The sequence below is a fragment of the Sapajus apella genome, unplaced genomic scaffold (genome assembly GCF_009761245.1).
Source record: "Sapajus apella isolate SASKATOON/1434 unplaced genomic scaffold, GSC_monkey_1.0 scaffold63, whole genome shotgun sequence".
Taxonomy (NCBI): domain Eukaryota; kingdom Metazoa; phylum Chordata; class Mammalia; order Primates; family Cebidae; genus Sapajus; species Sapajus apella.
Genome location: NW_022437003.1, coordinates 7,544,510 through 7,561,462, shown reverse-complemented (window position 1 = coordinate 7,561,462; position 16,953 = coordinate 7,544,510). Strand labels below are relative to the sequence as shown.

General features: G+C 43.2%; 1 protein-coding gene across 1 annotated transcript in view; it reads left to right on the top strand.

The window, feature by feature from the left end:
* The first annotated feature begins 7,626 nt into the window (after nucleotides 1–7,626).
* CAP2 (cyclase associated actin cytoskeleton regulatory protein 2) overlaps nucleotides 7,627–16,953 on the top strand; it is a 146,911-nt gene continuing 137,584 nt past the window's right edge. Inside the window, exon 1 of the mRNA XM_032247652.1 lies at nucleotides 7,627–7,991. The gene's annotated coding sequence lies outside the window, so the exon portion shown is untranslated. The remainder of the gene's footprint in view (nucleotides 7,992–16,953) is intronic.

The window sequence follows — 16,953 nt, the reverse complement described above, 5'->3', positions numbered from 1 at the left end:
GTCACAAGATGATAGAGATAATCTTGGATGGGAAGTGTGGGGGAGAGAAGGAGGAGAATGCTTGCTGCTCTGACCAGACTTGGTAAGGTGGCTCCTAGCGCTTCCTTTCCCGTAGATTCCGCATCTAAATAACTCATGATGTTATCCTGTACGTTCAATGAGAAACTGGATCGGATCAATGAAACATGTGAGGTATCAGAAAGAAGGATCAGGTTTTTAAAAAAATCAGCCTTATTGTTATTTTTAAGTATCATTGCAAAAATATTTAACCCAGATTGCATTGTTGCCAAAAAACAGAGGAACCCATAAAACTCAATAGAGTACTGTTTTCCAAGCATGAGGTCTGGCCAGGACAGTTATTCAAAGTTAATCCCTCTTGTTTTAGTCATCAACAAAACAATGACTATGGAGCTAAAACAGGCAGACACTTGGATCTCTAGAGTTGGTCTTTGTAAAACGTTTGTATGTACCCGACTAGGAATCTGCTTGACTGGAAGGGGAGTTACTGTTTTGGAATTTTCCACTTGCTGTCTTAGAGATTCCATGGAATTATAGGTTAATCCATTCTTTATTTTGTATGTATTAAACATTATAAATACTCTGTATTTAATGGTGCTAGGTATATAATATGCACAGTATATACAATATTAAATTCATAAGAGACCACTGACTTTCATTTATTGTTTAAAAGTGCTTTTGGACAATCAAAGTTTCTTCTAGGCAATGTATATTTTTCATATTTTTTCCTAAGTGTTGTGTCACAATATTCAGATCAAATGATATTTATTGAGAGCCTTCTATGTGCCAGGTGGGTGATATTTTGGCATTTGTTTCACTTCAAAAGTGGTTGTTAATTTCAGCTAAGTGTGGGGTAGACTTCTCCACACCTCTCAGTTTTCTTTCTTTGCCCTTGCCAGATGCCCCATTTCTAGCAATAGTGTAAACACTTACTTCAGCCATGATTAAATGAGAGGGACAGGATTCCACTCAATGCTCATAATTTTACCTTTAGAACTAAAATCTAATGCTTTTTGGTTTTTTTAGACAGGGTCTCACTCCGTCACCCAGAGCAGAATGCAATGTCATGATCTCGGCTCACTGCAGCCTCCGCCTCCTGGGTTCACGGAATTCTCCTGCCTCAGCCTCCCTAGTAGCTAGGATTACAGGCACCCGCCACCACGTCTGGCTGATTTTTGTATTTTTAGTAGAGACAGGGTTTTGCCATGTCGGGCAGGCTGGTCTCCAACTCCTCGCCTCAGGTGATCCGCCCGCCTCGGCTTCCCAAAGTGCTGGGATTACAGGCATGAGCCACCTGAAATCCAGACTGAAATCTAATTCTTGATTCCAACTATAGATTATGGCTTCTCTTTTAACTTAAAACTACAAAATATGTCACATGGAAGAGATATGAAGAGAAATGAAAGAATACACAAATACATGCTGTTAGGATGATGTGCTATTTTTATCTGCTTTATACTTTCATTACTTTTAAGATGCTATATTAAAATGGAAAATAAATAAACTTGCTTTCTTACTAATAAACCCTAACCATTGGCCTCAGGCAATTTCACCCCCTGAAGCCTTCTTTACACTCAGAGTACAAGTGTTAAATATCATATTGGTAGCTTTTTCTAGATTCAAATTGGCCTACAGGTCTCTTACATATTCTCAAATAATTTCTCTTCCTTATACTGTCTCTCAGCTTTGAAGACTGGCTTTTCTTTTATTAATTCTGCTTTCAAAACCATAACCGTATTTCTTCTCAATAATTGGAATTTTAATATAAATGTGTTAAATGCTTTTGGTAACCGTTTTATTTTCTACATTGTTTAAGATAAACTTGTTGGTTTTTCTAAGTCCTGACTTTAAACCTGGATTTGTTTCATTAAGCAAAAACCAAGAAATCTGTATACTGACCATTGATTGCATATCATGAACTGCCCTTGTTCAGGAATACTGTGTATTGCTGTGTGGGTGGCATGCAGGTGGCTTACAGAAGAATGGAGCATATTTGCTAACATGTGACAAGAGGAAAAGCCACCACATGGGCTGTTAGCAGCCCTTCCTTAGGATTGAGTAAGGACGTAAAAGATATTCGAAGTATCAATGGCCTTGCTTTCGGGCACTTACACGTTGACAGCGGACACTTAAAAAACAGCAAACAGAAGAAATTCAAGATAGTAATTTATTTCCAGTTTAATAAATAAATTTCAAAGGTATTTAAAGAAGGAAGAGATGAAAGTGGACTGAAGCATTCAGGTACAGTTCCAAAAGTCAGTGGCATTTTTAAAAGATGATTACATTTATTAAGACCAGTGGTTTATCTATTTTTAGTTACACACAATTTTTATGTGGGGACAATCTTATCCACAAGGTAGATCATTAGAGAGACACACAGCGGTCTGAGCGGTGTCAGCACCTCCTTCCTGTTCTCAGATACCTTCTATCGCACCCCGACTTCAAGGCCTGGAATTTGAGTTAAGGTATGGCCATAGTAAGATGATCTTTTAAAAAAGATATTCCCCAAAAGGCTAAACATACCAAACACAATCTACCCAGATGATTCTGATGAACGAGGCTGTTCGTGCCTTGGCTCAAACCGATGAAGACAGGCCCTCAGGAGAAGATTCGAAGAAGAGACCACAGAAGCTCCATTCTGAGAAGGGTGATGAAATCTCAAGCCATCTGGGCGGATCATCTGGGGTTGGGAGTTCGAGACCAACCTGAACACATGGAGAAACGCCGTCTCTACTAAAAATACAAAATTAGCTGGGCGTGGTGGTGGGTCCCTGTAATCCCGGCTGCTCAGGAGGCTGAGGCGTGAGAATCGCTTGAGCTTGGGAGGCGGAGGTTGCAGTGAGCTGACGTTGCACCATTGCACTCCAGCCTGGGCAACAAGAGTGAATCTCCATCTCAAAAAAAAGAAATCTCAAGCCATCCTGTTCCATCTTGTCCATCTGTGAACCATCCCTTTGCCCAGTATATTTACACTGTATAGCAAGCTTGTCCAACCTGGGGCCTGTAAGCCACATGTGGCCTAGAATGCCTTTGAATGTGGCCCAACACAAATCTGTAACCTTTCTTAAAATAGTATGAGTTTTTTTGGAATTTTTTTTAAGCTCATCAGCTATCGTTAGTGTATTTTATGTGTGGCCAAGACAATTCTTCTTCTTCCACTGTGGCCCAAAGAAGCCAAAAGATTGGACACCCATGATCTCCAGGCTATCTGCCTGTTGACACCATCAGCTCCTGCATCCAACCATGGCCATGGTAAGGACTCCATGATCCAGTGTCACTGATATGGTTTGCATCTGTGTCCCCACTCAAATCTCATGTTGAACTGTAATCCCCAATGCTGGAGGTGGGGTTTGGTGGGAGGTGATTGGAGCATGAGGGCAGTTTCACATGGTTTGGCACCATCCCTCCTTGGTGCTGTCATCACAATAGTGAGTTCTCGTGATATGTGGTTGTTTAAAAGTGTGTGGCACCTCCCCCCTTTCCCAAAGGCACTCTCTCTTTGCCTCCCGCCATGATTCAAAACTCCCTGAGGCCTTCCCAGAAGCAGAAGCCGCTCTGCTTCCTGTACACCCTGCAGAACCGTGAGACAATTAAACCTCATTTCTTTCTTTCTTTCTTTCTTTCTTTTTTTTCTTTTTGAGACTGAATTTCACTCTTGTTGCCCAGGCTGGAATGCAGTGGCGCAATCTTGGCTCACTGCAACCTCTGCCTCCTGGGTTCAAGCAATTACCCTGCCTCAGCCTCTGAAGCAGCTGGGGACTACAGGCGCGCCACCATGCCCAGCTAGTGTTTTGCATTTTAGTGGAGACGGGGTTTCACCATGTTGACTAGGATGGTCTCGAACTCCTGACCTCATGATCCACCCGCCTCAGCCTCCCAAAGTGCTGGGATTACAGGCATGAGCCACCGCAACCAGCCTAAGCCTCATTTCTTTATAAATTACCCAGTGTTGAGTATTTATAACAACACGAGAACAAACTAATAAAATCACTCAAAGCAGATGACTCGCCTTCTGACATAATCATCAGAAGATGAATAGTAGTCTAACGCTCCATCATCACAATGCCTACGTCATTCACCTCAGTTCATTAAATCCCATACGCCTTTTGTCATCTCTTACCACCACAAGAAGAAGAAGGGTGAGTAGAGTATAGTACAAGGAGATATTTTGAGAGAGGAAGAAGGACTACATTCACATAACTTTTATGACAGTATATTGTTATAATTGTTTTTTTTTTAGATTCAGTCTCTTGCTCTTGCTGGCCAGGCTGAAGTGTAATTGCACGACCTTGGCTCACTGCAACATCCGCCCCCCAGGTTCAAGTGATTCTCCTGCTTCAGTCTCCTGAGTAGCTGGGATTACAGGCACCTGCCACCACGCCAGGCTAATTTTTGTATTGTTAGTAGAGATGGGCTTTCACCATGTTGGCCAGGCTGGTGTCGGACTCCTGACCTCAGGTGATCTGCCCACCTTGGCCTCCCAAAGTGCTGGGATTATGGGTGTAAGCCACTGCGCCCAGCCAATTATTCTATTTTATTATGAATTGTTATCGTTGATCTCTTACTGTGCCTAATTTATAAATTAAACTTATCGTAAGTACATATGTATAGGCAAAAAACCCCACAGTACAGAGGGTTCAATATGAATCTGTGGTTTGAGGAATCCACTGGGGGGTCTTTGAACATATCCTTCGTGGATAAGGGGCACTACTGTACTATATAAACTTTATAGACTGAATTTTGAGTCTCTGGGTCACCTCCTCTGTTGAGATTCTAGTAAAGCCCTGATATAAAAGAGTTCATTAAAACGTTGTATTCTATATAAGCAAAGGTAAAAGAGTGCAGAATCATTATAACCACAGGTTTCTCCTTTTTTCCCCTGAGTCTACTGTGTTATCAGCCCTTGAGTTCAGCCTTGGCTGTTGCAATTGGAGTGTATCCATGGGGACAAACTCAGTGCAGAGGAGGTGGCTCAGGGTGCAAGGACAAGGACACAAAGTGGAAAAGACAAGAATACTCTTAGCAAGGACAAGGAAGGAGACATCAACTCAAAAGAAATATACAGGGCAGGCCGGGTGTGGTGGCTCACGCCTGTAATCCCAGCACTTTGGGAGGCCAAGGCGGGCAGATCATGAGGTCAGGAGATCAAGATCATCTCAGCCAACATGGCGAAACCCCGTCTCCACTAAAATACAAAAAAATTTAGCTCGGTGTGGTGGCATGCACCTGTAGTCCTACCTACTCAGGAGGCTGAGGCAGGGGAATCGCTTGAACCTGGGAGGTGGAGGTTGCAGTAAGCTGAGATCACGCCACTGCACTTCAGCCTGGTGACAGAGCAAGACTCCATTCAAAAAAAAGAAAGAAAAGAAAGTAAGGAAGAAAGTGGGCAAAGGAGACAACGGGAGAAATTTTGAGGTAGAAGGGAGGAAAGTTGAAGGAGTAGAAGTTAACACAGTTATCAGTCTCCTTGTCTAGCACATCATGAGATCATCAGCCAAGGAAAAAGGCATGTTTGGGCTGGAATCTCAAGGGGAACCGAAAAGATTTAGAAAAGCCCAGCTACTGTGCTCTTCCTTCCTATTCCACTATCTTCTGACCTAATCCTGTAAAAGAAAATGTTGTCAACCCACGTGTAGTCAATGATCTTCAAGTGTCTGGCCTGAGAAAATAGCCATTAACCAAACAAACATAATCCCCACTTTCTTGGAACGCATAGGTCTAGTTAGAAAATATGGACAATAAGTATCAAAGCATTGTGAGGAAGAAGCGTTCACAGGGGTGTTCTCAGGGGTTAGCCGTTCTGGGGGAGACATCGTATAGCAGACAGATGCTATGACAGACAGGGCTGGTTAAGGGAAGAGTGCAGTCTTCAAGCTGAGGCTCGTTACTTCCCTCTAGACTAGGTAATTGTTTCTTAGTGGATTTCCCTGCCTCCTACCTCTTTCCAGTCCTATATGCCCGCACCAAATTAACCATTGTTATCATGGTTATGCTTGAAAATCAAGTCAATATTTCCCCAGTGCCTACCACTTAGGCTGCATTTTAGGTTAAGATCAAAGGCCTCTACCAGCCAGGGCCTAACCTTCCTTCCACACTCTGCTTCCACAAACCTCCATTCCAGCCAAACTCACCGAGTCCTTCATACATACCATCCTGTATTACCGCTCCACTTCCATCTTTGCCCATCATCTTGAGTGTTTTTCCTCCACCATCCACTCTTAATTAAGTCTCATTTCTGCATGAAGACTCAACACATGTCCATCAGAAAGCGTTCTCTGATCCCCAGCACTAGAAGCAAGCTCCCCCTCCATGGAAATTTGTTCATACTTCTCCTAGAACATATTTTTTTACAACATTCCTTGAACTGTGATTATTTTTATACTCTTCACATCTTCCTACCATATTATCAACCTAAAGACAGGATTTGTGTCTCATCCACTCTTCGACTCCATAATACTTTATACTCCAATAAAAAATAGATTTAGCTAAGGAAATGCTCTGCTAATGTTTGCTGAAGTTAGTGCTAAAAATATGTCATATTGAATGGATGCTTGGAACTTTCCTGTAATCCTGCACACATTGATTCTTATGGATATTTCTGGAAGATAAATATTTAAATATTATTTAAATAATAAATATTTAAATAATATTTCTGCATTTCTGGAAGATAAATGTTTTAAATACATACACGTTTCATCCATCCATTCATTATTTAATATAAACATATTGAATGCCTACCATATGCAAGGTATGCACAGGATAAGGATGGTGCTGGCTCTGGCTGTATGCAGTGTACACATTCATTGATCAATGTTTATGTCATTTTCTTTCCCTTCTTTCCAGACAAAGGGAAGCAAAGACTCACTGTACCTCATTACTGTCAGCAGAGAGCAATGTGCAATTGGAATGATCTTTGTTTAAGTTGTGACCTATGGGGTCAGAATAAACCTTGTAATGTACAGAACCAAATTATGTGCATCGACAGAGAATATTGGTCTTTTAGAAACTCATCTCATATTTATTGTTTGGAGATTTTACTTTTGTAAGACATCAATTACATTTCCCCACTTTTTCTCTCTTGTCTGCAATTATTTTCCTGGCATTAATTCAATAAAGAGCTTCAAGTCACTTTTTTTAGACTGAAATAAACTTTGATGAAAATTGAAAATCAGTGCTTTCTTCCTAATGACATTAATAGAGAAAAGCCTCCAATTTTGTAATTATGATCAATACATCAAGGGGAAGTGGCCGCAAATATACTGCACATCTTAAGCCGGCTGGGTTTGGTTACTTTAATTTTTAAACAATCAGGACATTTTAAAAGTTGCTGTTTATACAATACTTTTTAAAAATGCCACACGCTATGAGTGCACCCAGTCTTGATGCCTCGCTAAAGCGTTAGCTGTCTACTAGCTCCTTCTCCTGCCAGAGCCTTTATCCTCATTTTGGGTCTGGGGGTACACAAGCCGGTCTCTTGCTTCCTAAGGACCCCATTACCCATTTCTCTGCACCAGTGTTTGGGGATTTAACCTATCTGTGCGTCCGTTAGCCAGGAGCCTCCGGATCTTTCCAGATTTCTTTGCAATACTGCCTGATGCACTGAATCCATTTCTCTCCTAGCCTGGCGCTTGGCAGGCAGGCTGGCGCTCCCCGGCTCTGCCTTCCCCATCTCCCTGTCTTTTCTCCCACGGCCCATCTGCCCCTCCTTTCCTCCACCCCCTTCTCCTCTCTGCTCCCCTTTATTTCCACTCCCCACCCGCGTGGCTTTGCTCTCCCTCTCCCCGCTCAGCTCGTCTGTATTTGGAGCTCCGGAAGCTGCCGGCGACTCTCCCCGGGAGCAGCGTGACTGACACCGGCTCCGATTCAGGGGGGAGGAGGGAGAGGGAGGAGAAGGGGAGGGCCGCGGGAGGAGGGCGCAGTGGCCGACCACGGATTTGCGTTGCCGAGGACGGGACCCCGGGGCGGCGAAGCAGGTAATCCTGCAGCGGTCGCGGCCGGGCCGGGCGGGGGCTGGGGGGTCAGGGTGCAGGTGCGGGGGGCGCCCGGCGGCCGGCGCTGGCAAGTTGCGTGCGATGGGTGGGGTGGGAAAGCGGCCGGACGCGGCGGCGTTGGCGGCGGCGCGCGGGGAATAAAGGCGGCGCGGGCGCGGGGTCCGGGGCGCGGGGACCTGGGCGCGGGGCGCGGGGCGCGGGGCGCGGGCGCTGGCGGACTCCCATCTGGGTCAGCGGAGCGGCGCGCCCTGCCCCCGCCTCCCCAGCCCCGGAGTCCCGGCCGCTCGGAAGGCGGGGTGCGGGCGGGAGCGGCCCGGGGCTGGCGGGCGGCCGCGGCCTCCCAACCCCAGCGCCGCCACCCGCCCGGCGGCTCTAACTTCGGGGGTCTCGCCCCCGCTCGCCCCCGGCTGTGAGTCTTCCAGGGGCGTGGGGTAGGGGTGGGGGTGGGGGTGGGGGTGGGAGTCATTGCGCCGGGTCTGACCTGAGCCACCTCGATCAGAAAGTGCTGGAAAGAAACAGACCTGGCTTCCCCGCTGCAGAACCTGACTTGAGGCGATGAGTCACTTCTGAAAAATGCAGAGGCAACTGAGGCTTGGGGGAACGGCTCGGAAAAACGGCACAGCCGCGGGCTCTCCGACTGCTTTGGGTAGAGGGGTGTTCGTGGAAGTGGCCGCCCTAGCATCACTTTTAGGGCCGAAAATCAACCTGCAGATGGCCTTTTCTTTATTCTCATCAGAGTGGTGTTCACTCCAAGTTGTAGCGTTATTTGAATGCATGCATTCTTAAGAATGAGTATGTATGGGTGACTGCATTTAGGAAATTGGACTAGGACTAGCTCCAAACAGCCAGAGTGGAGATGAACACTTGGTAAAAACATCTAGGACCTCTGGTTTTATAGTCATGGGCATGCAGAAGCGTCTGGGACTCGAGCACTGTAGTTTACCGAGTACTCCTATTTCTTTACTGCTTCTGTAGATTTCATTTAAGGAATGTTCCTTAGAATTCTTGGTAAACTATCTAAGCCCACTTGGTGTAAAATTACAACGGTAGAGTGAACTTTAGAGAAGTGGATCTATGGTTACTAGAGTCTAATTAGACTACAAGCCTCTTGAGAGCAAGGATGGGTTGTTTGACAGTTCCTACGGCACCAAACGGTATTTGGCTCATACCATGTAATGGATAGACAATAAAAGTTTGTAAAATAGTTAATTCAGTACCTTAAGTGTAGCAGGAGCTGGACTTCTTGAATATACTGCATATTTTGCAAGGAAAGGCAGCTTCTCCCTGAGTCCTGAAATTTAAAAAATTCTTAATATTACAATCAAAATGTCATATAAATATTTCTTAAAGATAAAAAGAAGTTGACTATGAGAAATCAGGAAGGTGATTATCAAGGTGGTTTTTGCTAGTAGGAAGTAGGTTTTTGTTCCCCATAGTTAATGTGAGAAGTAATTTAATTTGTTGATAAAGTGTAGGATTTGGTAAACTTTTGAGTTAAGAGCTGGATAGTAAACATGTAGGTTTTGCAGGCAACTACTCGATTCCACGGTTATAGTTTGGAAGCAGCTAAAGACAGTACCTAAAGGAATGGTATGGCTGTGTTTCACTTTATTTACAGACATTGAACCTTGAAGGTCGTATGCTTTTCACTAGCAACAAAATATTTTTCTCATTTTTTCCAGTCATTAAAAACTGTAAAAACCATTCTTAGCTTGAGGGAGGAGCAGATAACACAAAAGTAAGAGAGAGGGAAATGGATTTGTGTTGCTGGTAGTAGTTTGCTACTCCCATTGACTCACTCTGTGCTAGAATTTGGCAAGGAACGTTTTGAAAGAATAAATGGGCCACATTCTATTGAGTGCCTGTTATACCCTGGTAGTTAAGTTAAATACCCTCAAGAAAAGCATTAACTTATTTTGAGCATTATGGTGTTTTCTTTTGTTTTGAATATTTCCTAACATCTTTTTGCATGAGGTTTTGTTTTTATTAACTATGTAACATTTTATTAATTATGTAACATGTAACAGTAATATGCTAAGTCTAGGTAAGTTATGAACATTATATTCAACTGAACAACTGTGAATTCATCACTAGGTTTAGAAACTAGGGCTTAAGAACTAGATAGTTGTGAAAAGATAGCCCATATAATGGGAGAAAATATTTGGGAATCATATATCTGATAACGGACTTGTACCCACAACATATAAAGAGTTCTTACAAGTCAATAATAAAAAGAAAACGAATCCAATTTTAAAATGGGCAAAGGATCTTAATAGCTATCTCCAAAGAAGATATACAAATGGCAAATAAGCCCATGAAAAGATACTCAACGTTATTACTCATCAGGGAAATACAAATCAAAACCATGATGGGATGCCACTTCATACTCACTAGCATGGCTATAATTAAAAAGGCAGATAATAACAAGTGCTGGTGAGGATGTGGGGGCATTGGAACCTTCATACACTGCTAGTGGGAATATAACATGGTGCCCTCACTTGGAAAAATTTGGCAGTTCTTCAAATTAAACATAGAGTTACCATATGACCGAGAAATTCCATTGTAAATATGTGTCCAAGAGAAATTAAAACATATGCTCACAAAAAAACCTGTACACAGATGTTTATAGCATCACCATTCATAATAGCCAAGAGGTGGAAACAACCAAACGACCATCAGTTGATGAGCGGATAAATAAAAGGTGGTATGTCCATAGAGAGAGATATTATTTGGCCATGAAAAGGAATGGAGTACTGTCACATGCTACAGCATGGATGAATCGTGAAAACATTCTGCTAAGTGAAAGAACCATTCAGAATATCACATATTGTATGATCTATTCTTATGAAAATGTCCAGACCAAGGAAATGTATAGAGCTAGAAAGTAGATTTCTTGTTGCTTAGGGCTGATGGGGCTGGAGGTGGGTTGGGTAGGGAAGTGATAGATAAAGGTCACAGGGTTTCTGAACTGAAACATGAAAATATTCTCTAATTGACTGTGGTGATGGTTGTGCATATCTGTGACTACCCTAAAAACCATTGAGTTGTACACTATAAGTGGGTGAATTGTGCGGTATGTGAATTACATCTCAAAAAAATTGTTAAAGAAAATGAACAGAAGACTGGGGAAAAAAGTACTAGATTGTTAGCTCTCTGGTTGCATGTTTGTTTTTCTTCTGTGCCTGCTCTCATGTCCCTCCCAACCCTGGATTTTGTGTTCATTATTTTCCAGTTTATTGTAAACCAGTTTTATCACATACGTATGTATTCCTAAACAATAGTGTTTAGGTTTGTTTTTTGATATATAAGAAAAGTATGTATAATCTCGCATTCTTTTTTTCTGTTTTTTGAGATGGAGTCGCTCCCTGTCACCCAGGCTGGAGTACAGTGACACAATCTCAGCTCACTGCAATGTCTGCCTCCCGGGTTCAAGTGATTCTCCTGCCTCAGCCTCCCACGTAGCTGGGAATACAGCTGTCTGCCACCATACCCAGCTAATTTTTGTATTTTTAGTAGTGAAGGGGTTTCACCATGTTGGCCAGGCTGATCTCAAACTCCTGACCTTAGGTGATCTGCCCACCTCAACCCCCCAAAGTGCTGGGATTACAGGTGTGAGCCACTGTGCCCTGCCTCATCTCGAATTCTTAAAATTCAACATTAGGTTATTAAGAATCACCCACATTGTTGCATGTAGGTATGCAATTTTTTTTGGCAAATATTCCATGATTTATTTTACCATTCTCTTGTTGACGGGCATTTGGGTTGGTTCCCATGTTTTGCTCTTACAAAGAATGCTGCTTTGAAGGCTTTTTTCCATGTATCTTGGCACACATGTGCAAGAGTTCTTCAGTGTGAATGTGCCATGTTTTTTAATGGCAAAAAAAAAAAAACAAACAAAAAACCCACCCTGATTCTCCTTTGAACTTACACATTGATGGCATATAACCACTTACTCATTTCTTCAAATCCAGATAAAATGACTAGATGACATTCTGACTTCTCATCCTATTTACATTCTAGTTGTAAATGTATTTCCCCATGTTTTAAGAAGTGTGGAAAAATCTAAAACTTCACAACTGAATTTCACAGCAGGACCTTTTAACCCAGTCACTCATGGGCATCGTCATCTCCTTATGTCACCTGGATTTAGGATCGGAGGGAGGACAACTTTATTATTACACCAAAGGAACAGTATGAAGGCACATGAATGGTTACTGAACCTCACTAAAATTTGCCTTGTATTGTGTATCATAATAGGTGGTCTAGTATTTCTGATATGATTTAGTTAGGTAATTCTGATAACAATGAGTCTTGAGCAGTTTCTAGATCTGTCGTTGACTTTGGCTGTAAGCATTTGCCATTCATTCAGACATTTGTCCTTGAACTTGGAAGAGGGAAACACCTAAAGTCAGAACAAACCATTATAAGGAATTTTAAAATTATTTTTACTGTTTTAAGATACACATAAAATTTACTATTTTAAACATTTTTTTTTGAGACGGAATTTTACTCTTGCTTCCCAGTTTGGGGTGCAATGGCGTGATCTTGGCTCACCGTAACCTCTGCCACCCAAGTTAAAGTGATTCTCCTGCCTCAGCTTCCCAAGTAGCTGGGATTACAGGCATGCAGCACCACGCCCAGCTAATTTTGTATTTTTAATAGAGACGGGATTTCTCCATGTTGGTCAGGCTGGTCTCGAGCTCCTGGCCTCGGGTGATCTGCCTGCCTTGGCCTCCCAAAGTGGGATTACAGGCACGAGCCACTGCGTCTGGCCTGTTTTAAACATTTTTAAGCATGCTATTCAGTGGCATTCAGCTCATTGCCACTGTTGTGCAACCATTACCATTGCCCATCTCCAGAACTTTTTCATAATGTGAAACTGAAACTTTGTACTCACTAAACATAACTCTGGATTTTCCTCCTGCAGAGTTCATGGTAACCACCATTCTACTTTCTGTCTGAATTTGCCTGTTCTAAGACCTTATACAACAGTTGTCCTTTTGCTACGTGAGCTTTTTTATTTGTTTGTTTTTAAGATGGAGTCTTGCTCTGTCACCCAGGCTGGAGTGCAGTGGCACCACCTAGGCTCACTGTAACCTCCGTCTCCCAGGTTCAAGCAATTCTCTTGCCTCAGCCTCCTGAGTAGCTGGGATTACTGGCACGCACCACCCCACCTGGCTAATTTTTGTACTTTTAGTAGAGATGGGGTTTCACCATGTTGGCGAGGCTAGTCTTGAACTCCTGACCTCAGGTGATGCACCTGCCTCTGCCTCCTAAAGTGCTGGGATTATAGGGATGAGCCACCGCACCCGCCTACCTGATCTTTTATTTCCGGGGGAATTCCGTCTTGTTGTGTTTCTGGCTTTAGTAGACGCTTTTCCCACTTTAGGAAAATATGGCTTCTTTCACTGAGAAATTATATGAAAGGATTGTTTCCCTTTCTGCAAATAGCCCTATACAGAGAGGCACATAGGACGTTGTCTAAAACCAGAAGAAGAAATTTTGACTATTATGAATGGGGTCTTCATCTGCACTGTCTAGTTAATTACACTTATAATAATCCTGGCTTCTCATTGAACACTTAGCCAACTGCAGAAGGTGCATTAGCCCCTAATTCTTAAAATTTCTCATTTACCTGATACGTGGATGAAGTAGATAACCATTGATGTTCCTGTTAGCCCTCAGCTTTTCACAATTTAAAGGCCATTCTGCAATATAGAAGTCTGATCTAGGCCAGGTATGGTAGCTCACGCCTGTAATCCCAACACTTTGGGAGGCTGAGGCAGGCATATCACGAGGTCAAGAGATCAAGACCATCCTGGCCAACCTGGTGAAACCCCGTCTCTACTAATAATACAAAAATTAGCTGGGCCTGGTGGTGCGTGCCTGTAATCCCAGCTACTTGGGAGGCTGAGGCAGGAAAATCATTTGAACCAGAAAGTCGGAGGTTGCAGTGAGCCGAGGTCGTGCCGCTACACTCCAGCCTGGAGACAAAGTTAGACTCCATCTCAAAAAAAAAAAAAAAAGAAAAAGTCTGATCTAAAATCTTTTTTGTTTTCTTGGGAAGGGGTATTCTGAGAGGCTGAAGGAAGGTTCCAAGAGACTGAACATAGAAGCGAGGTGACCTAAATGCTAGTTCTGAAGAGGAGGATGGTTCCTGGAGAAGTGAGATGCTGGAGACAGCAGAGACAGACCTGGGGTACATAGACAGCTTGGTTGTCTTGTGTCTAATACTGTGCTCGATTTAATGAGAAAATAACCTCTATTACTTTGCATCAGTCCATTAGGAAATCCAGAGAAATTCTGGGATCCACTGCTTGACTTACTCCCCCTATGTTGAGTGACTGCTCTGTCCCTAGCATCTGGGGATGCAAAAATGAAGGTCAAAGACGGAGGGTAGAATGAATAGAAGATGACACGCTGTAAACATAAGTCTCAAAGGATCTATTCTGGTGATTTGTCATCATTTCCTATTTGCTTCTAGTTTTAGTCAGAGAAGAATTCACTGGATTCTTATGAAAATGAATTAGTTTATCCTAAGGCAACAAGAACAGTCAAATTGGACTACGCTAAGAAAATGGGCGGAACATAATTTCAGAACGAGGTAAAATGGGCTTCCAGGTGGTGGATGTATCGTTCAGTCTGGTTATAGTGTGATATACTGGAGTTGGAGACGTGCATTTGTAATCTTAGTTTGGAAGCTACCATGGTCTGAATGTTTATGTCCTCCCAAAATTCATACGTTGAAGTCCTCACTGCCATTGTGAAGGTTTTAGGAGTGAGAGGCCTAATAGTAGCACCTGCTGCCACACCCAGCTAATTTTCGTATTTTTAGTAGAGATGGGGTTTCACTATGTTGTCCAGGCTGGTCTTGAACTCCTGACCTCATGGTCCGCCCGCCTTAGCCTCCCAAAGTGCTGGGATTACAGGCATGAGCCACGCCACTGCACCCAGCCGCCCAGGTTTCTTTTGAAGAAAGCTTTAGGTGCCCGTGCTGCTGCCCCCTGTTCTGCCACACAGTTCTGTGACTGCAGCCGCGGGTGGGAGAGAAAAATGCAAACAAACCCCCAAACCCGGGCTTTCCTCACACTCTTCTATTAGCCGGGGTCCCCTTTCCAGTTCTTCTAGCCAGAAAGAAGAGGTTCTGTTGGAGCGTTCGCTACCTGCACCCCCATACAGGTCTGACTTCAGGACGACTCTGAAGAAAACAATGAGAAAAAACCCCAGCATTTTACTCCCAAATGAGCTCCCTCTTCAATTTTTATTCTCAATTCATCTACTGTTGTTTTGTCTTTTGGAATCTGAGAGTTGCCTTTTGTGTTTTTAATTTTTGGTAGAGACGAGGTTTTACCACGTTGGCTAGGTTGGTCTTGAACACGGGTTGGAGACAGGCTGAAGTGGGCTTCTTCCTTCTTGAGTTGCCTGGTAGCCCCTTTCTCTTTTTGAAGCTTTCTCTTGTTTCCTTCTTCTCCTGTTTCTTCCACACCAATCTTTTCTTCCCACTTTACCTGCTTTCTCTGTTTCCCCTTTTACTTTGGCCTCCCAGGCTCAAAGAGCAAAAAAAGAAGAACCTGTAGTTTTTCAGTGGTCAATAGCAGGAGTTGAAAACTCTTATTGATTGTGTTGAAGTAATAAACTGAGGCTGGGAGCGGTGGCTAATGCCTGTAATCCCAGCACGTTGGGAGGCCAAGTCAGGAGGATCACTTGAGCCCAGGTGTTCAAGGTTGCAGTGAGCTGTGATTGCACCACTGCGCTCCCGCCTGGGCAATTGTTTTTTTTTTTTTTTTTTTAAGACAGAATGATACCCTGTCTTAAAAAAGAAAAATTGGCCAGGTGTAGTGCGTCACACCTGTTATTCCCAGCACTTTGGTGGATCACTTCAGGTCAGGAGTTCAAGGCCAACCTGGCTAACATGTTGAAAGCTCGTCTCTACCAAAAAATTAAAAAAAATTTAGCCGGGTGTGGTGACGCAAGCCAGTAATCCCAGCTACTCAGGAGGCAGAGGTTGAAGTGAGCTGAAATCGTGCCACTGCACTCCAGCCTGGGTGACAGAACAAGACTCCTAAAAAAAATTTTTTTTAATTAAAGTCAAGTGTGAAAGTAGATCCAGGAAGCTGGAGACACATGAAGAAGCTGAACAAGCAGAAGGGGGCTGAAGGAATGCTTGGGCCAAATCCAAATCCATCACCTGGCTATTTTATTTTACATCAAATGATTACACTTGCATTTGTTGGTAATTTCTATTCATAAAACTGGCCCAGCACTTAAGAACTGATCCTTAGGGTTTTTCTTTTTTCATTTTCTTTTAAGAGAGTTGCTGAATCTGTTATTTAATTGCACATAATTACAATGAATGCTGGTACATTTTGAGATTACAAGGAATTTCAACAAACCCTATTACTCATTGTTGAAGTCCATTAGTATTGCTATAAAGGATACCCGAAATGAATGTTTAAAGATAAGAGGTTTATTTGGCTCACAGTTCTGCAGGCTGTACAAGAAACACCTGTTTCTGGTCAAGGCTTCAGGCTGCTTCCACTCGTAACGAAAGTTGAAGGGAAGCTGGAATAAGCAGATGACATGGCGAGAGAAGAGGCAGGAGGAGGGGAGGGGTGCCAGGCTCTTTTTTTTCTTGCCGCTCTACAGCTCACAAATGGATGCCAGCCTCTTTTTAACAACCAGCGCTCTTGGGAACTAATAGAGCAAGAACTCACTGTAGTGAGAATGGCACCAAGCCAGTCATGAGGGGTCCGCTCCCGTGACCCAAACACCTCCCACCTCCCATTAGACTCTTCCTGGTGATCAGATTTCAACATAAGATTTGGAGGGGATCAAACAAACCGGACCCTAGCACTCATCATTCCAGAGAGACAAGGCATTCTTCAAACTGAAATGACAGAATTTCATAAAGTAAAACATTTCTAGTCATGAGAAGTAACTGACC